This window comes from Sinohyriopsis cumingii, chromosome 2, assembly GCF_028554795.1.
Source record: "Sinohyriopsis cumingii isolate HCF-2022 chromosome 2, ASM2855479v2, whole genome shotgun sequence".
In the NCBI taxonomy this organism is placed as follows: domain Eukaryota; kingdom Metazoa; phylum Mollusca; class Bivalvia; order Unionida; family Unionidae; genus Sinohyriopsis; species Sinohyriopsis cumingii.
This window is the reverse complement of record NC_142962.1, coordinates 99932399-99937648: the sequence shown is the minus strand read 5'-3', so window position 1 is coordinate 99937648 and position 5250 is coordinate 99932399.

The window sequence follows — 5250 nt, the reverse complement described above, 5'->3', positions numbered from 1 at the left end:
AAACCCGACATATTGCTCAATATATTTTCGTCTAGGAACTCTAATCAGTCTATCTGACCTAATAAGCTATCTTCGGGGTACCTCAGGGCGATATATTGTCAGTCACCCTATTCAAGATATTAGAAAAATAACAGCATAATGAAATGTCTTAATCCAGCAACTTGCTGCTCATGTATCTCGACTACCTTTTGATCTGCTGACCCAAATCGCTATCTTTGCAGCTGTCATATTCCTGTTGTGAAGGAGACCATGCTTTCAATGCCTGATTTAGACCATACAATAATTTTCCTTCCGTATGTTACATACCTCATGGAAGGTGGTTAAAATTCTTATGCTTGCGTACTGAATAGAGAACATTGACTAGAGGGTAACTCTGCCTGTAGTAAATAAACGTAGTAATAAGTAAATAAAGTGGAACAGTCTTGTCGACTGTATCAATTTCCACAATGTGATACATGATTTATGTTATGTGAACTCAGTTAAAGGGAACAAAATTGATTGTACCATTTGAGAAAATTTGCGTGGTTTTGAGGTATGCAGTTTATATAAAATATGTCGAACCTATATTTGAGGGGTTTTATAACTGAACTTTATCTTTTTAAAAACATTTTACACAATTTTCAACATATTTATCTTTCATTTTGTAGTACTTCGTGTTTACATGTATTTGAAAAAGTTTAGTTTCCGAAAGCATTTTTGTCCAATTATTTATTTGGATATTAATAGAACTCTAATTCCATATATTACTATGTGTCGCGCAGTACACACTCCTAACCATCCCAGCCAACATTGATTAATTCTTTGGCTGCAAAGTTATTTCATAGAACTATAGCTCTTTTCATATCTTTAATATTATTTCAATGATGCCATTGGTTGGTGGCTGAGAATTTGGGACTAATGTATTCTTGCTACTTGTCTCAATTTACCTAATGAAATGAGACTTAAATCAACAATCTCGGTCCACCACCACCCCACCCTCGCCCACAACAAATACATACATTGAACAAGTAGCAGTATAAGCTTTATCAATTGGAAAATGTCGATTATTCTCCTCTTTATTTCACTCAGCTTTAAGCTTCTGTAACGTTGTCACCATATGGAACAAAATGGTGTTAGCGTGAAATGTAGTCCACCGGGCCGGTTTCCGGCTTCATTTAAAGACTGTTTTTATAATTTCTGAGCCCATGCGCAAAACGGAAACATTATCTGAAACATCAAGTTGTCATGTCAGTTTTGGATCAAAATGCTTTAAAATTATGCCACAGACATTCATGAGAATGAATGGTTTTGTATGCAACCAACGTCCAGCTCTCAGAACTGAGTGAGAAGCTGCCCCTGTTCAGATCATGTGTCATTCAATCTCAAGATAACTAGACTGTTATGTACTATAGTGTTACCATATTTTATCAGAACAAAGAATCTGGATAGCCAACCTCTCTGCTAAGAAGGTTCCTAAATTTCGAACCCGAGGGATAAATACTTTAAAAACCCAGACAATTAGATCGGTTATTGAGTTTCCTATTATCAAAACCATCAACCGCATCTCCTTTTGGGTCCTCCTAAGTATAAATGTAATTTTGTAATTGTTTCCTAGACACTATGAATTCTCCAACTCTAAAAGCTTAGGCGCGTGCAGCTGCAGATGAACTGCCTTCTTAGTTAGTTTAACATATAAGTGAAATAGCTATTCCCCAACTATCTAGAAATAAAGAACAACGTGCAACCGAGTATCGGACCTGTGATTGAAACGTATCATGTTTTCAAACAGTACTTGTAAAAATAAGATTTTGAGACATGTCCTTTTAACCCATGTAAAACCTCTGGAGACAGATATACACCAAATGTAATGAAGACCAAACCATTGACCTAAACATATCCAACATATTGAACAATCTGCTGCAAGTCAAGCATAAGGATAATGGCTCATTTCGACTTGGGACTATTGCCTGTTTAAAATTGCAGCTTCCACAGATTCTGATGGAAATAACAATGCAGATGTTCTGTAAGAATGTGCTATATTTTCATTATATCTGTATTCTCCCGCCGACTACATCATAACAATTTCATTCATTTGCAAACAGGATATGCCCCACACACCTACCTCAAAGGAAAAAAAAAAACTTTTTGTAAAATTTAACATCATCACAACTTGTTCAATCACTCACCAGAAAATAAGAAATGCCCTTGAAGTCTATCAAAATCAAAACAAAAAATTCATGTCTGCTACAAAAAACATATTTACCCTAAGACTATTGCGAGGTCGATCGATGCCTAACAATGCATAATGACGCCGAATAAAAAGCACTTCCCGGTCTAATGATGTTACAAAATAAGAAGCAAACATTAAATTACAAAATTTGGATTGGATTTCGTTCCCAGTTAACTTCTTGTGTGTTGAGAGAAAAGATAAAATTACAAACCTAATCAATAATTGTAGTTAGTTAAAGGCAGCATTCAGACCTAAAAAGGTTAATACTGTAAATGAACTTACTGACTTACCCTGAACTAAACAAGCTTGTGAACAATAGGGCATAAGCTACTTACAATGATCAATGATTACTGCCAAAGTGAAATGATTCTAGCAATGATCCAATTTTTTCAACCCAGATCGAAACTAAAACATAAAATACTGGAATGTAGCAAACATTTTTTTTCAAAACAAATACTAGAAGTGAACCAATATATCATAGGCAGTCAAATGTTTACGTAATTGTGTCTATTAAAAACGAATCGCAAAAAAATCGGTCTCCAGGAAAACTGTTAAAAAGATAAAAGACCAATGTAATATCCAAACTTAACCGGACGGGCATTTTTATACAGATCTTTTCACAACTTTGTCAAAATAAGTACTTAGTACTGAACACGTACCTTTGTCTATAGACCATGTAATGTCACACTGTTTAAATGTGGGTATAATGAATAAATGTCAAGTATCAAACTGGAACCAAAATACTCAGGTTTGAAATAGAAATCTTTGCAAAGGAACCAATTATTCTACCTAATTTAACTTCAGTTTTTAAAAAAATTGAGCTCATTTTGCTGTTGGTGTGCAGAGACAAGATTGTTGTTTAAAAGAAACCTGTAAGTGCCACCTATATAAAACCAATACAAATTTTAAATTAAGTAATAACAAATTTTATGTTGTTTAGAATTTCCTATCATGGAGTTTCAAATTTGCTGCTGCAATGAGAATAACTGAGAACTGATTGGAAGGGAGTGAGAGAGGTGTATTTTGGTTTGATGATCAAAAGACAGGGGGCCTTAATGAAGCCCTAAAAGGGCAACGTGCCTTTGTACAATGGATTTTAAACAGAATTGATTCACAGTTTATATACCAATGAAAATAGGTGCAACTGTTGCCACAAAAAGCCCTCTTGAACTGAAAATGTAGCTTTTGTTGTGACTTCATGTGTTGCTACCTGCTGAAAAAAGAAGGTTACTTCTTGGTCCCAAACATGTAAAGCACCTACAATTCATAGTCGCTATTTGTCCAATAAATGGAGAAATTGTAATGAAATTGCTCATTCTATAGCAGTGGTCTCGTACACGCGACCCGGGGGCCGCATGCGGCCCTCCAAGACGTATCATGTGGCCCGCAAAATGATTTGTGTCATGAGAGATAACAAGGTGGTGAAGCCCTTGGGCCATCAAAAATGTCCTCATGCGTGGGGTTGAGGTTTGAGACCCTGTTCTATAAGTATAAGACCTTGACTGTCAATTCCAGCAACCCCAAGACGTTTGATGTATCTTAGTAATTCATGGATTAGGTAGAGTGGGCAAGCAAGTAAATACTCAAGTATATTCTGACCGCACATTTCTGAATGTATCTGAATGTATCTGATAGTTTTCCCTATTATTACTATTTTGACATTGCTTATATAAATTCGTTTTTTAGCTTCAGATACTCTTTATTTCCCAGCCAACATGCTACACAAAAGTACTAGCCGGAGGTATGTTTTCTTGGGTGCTGAGACATTATTGACCAAGGCATCAAAGCATATGCCGTATAGGAACAATTTCCCACTGGATGGCTACAACACCATTGCCTAATTACTGATCTGGCATAGTAAATACTGAGAATGGTATTAGCTATACGAGCCAATTGACGACAACATTACCGGTTTATTTGTGCTTGTCATTTGTGGAGTAACATGCTCGAAGGGCTCTGCAGGGGCGTTTAAGAGAACAAATTTAATATAAAGATTCAATCTGTTAGTTTTTAAATTGACTTTCAAGATAAGAAATAAGTGTTAGAGGCAACAATCACTTACCCATAAGACACAATCTTTCAATTTTCACAGAAAAGTGAAAATGGAATGTGCACCAGCTTTGTCAAAGCTCATTTGTTACAGAACAGAACACACTAATCAGTTAATACTACCGCATTTACAACACAAGTCAGCAAAGCTTTAAATACAGGGTATGTCTCGTTCTTCAAATCGAAGCATACATTATGCAAGTAACAGATGCCATTATTCTATTGCTGAATACCATGAAGAGTTGTATTTCATTAAACCAGTGGAAAATGTTCTTGAAAGACTGATGAAATGTTTAATAAAATTGTACGGTGATCAATTCGAGACTTTTCTGCAGTGCAAGATTCAATCCATCGTCACTAATGTGAGAAGCACTAAATGCCAAGATGTTATCCGATTCAAAGTTTCAGCCATTTAACATACTTAATGATAAGAACTTCACCGTCAACATGTTTAAACGTGGTTTTATTGGTTCAAACGAATGGAGGTGAACAACATATCTCTAAGAACTCTTTTGAAATCTATGACACCAACTGGAATATCAGAAATTGTGTAGAGAGCGTTGCAAAGGTTTTCTTCAATTCCGATTCTTTTAATATTTGGCAAACTTGAAAGTATGCGCTAGTCCATTAAATATTATTTCAGTAAACTTGTATACAAAGTACCAGTCATAATGTTTTGTTTCTAAAAGACTATTGCAAACAAACGCTTCAGAAATATTTAGAAAGTTCAAAGGTAAAACAGAAAGACAACGAAACGCCCATAAACTATAGAAATCCGTGTTGAAACGAAGATTCCAGACAAGTTTATATGTAATTCATTATTTTTGGCCTTAGACCACACTTATTTTTCTTCCATTTCATTCACAGGTATTCAACACTATGCCACTTTTGCCAAAACTGATAGACCTCTATCGTTTTTTGTTACACATTAACCCATCTTAGTTCAAGAAATCCTGTCTCCTTTTTTGCGCATTGCTAATTTAAATATACTG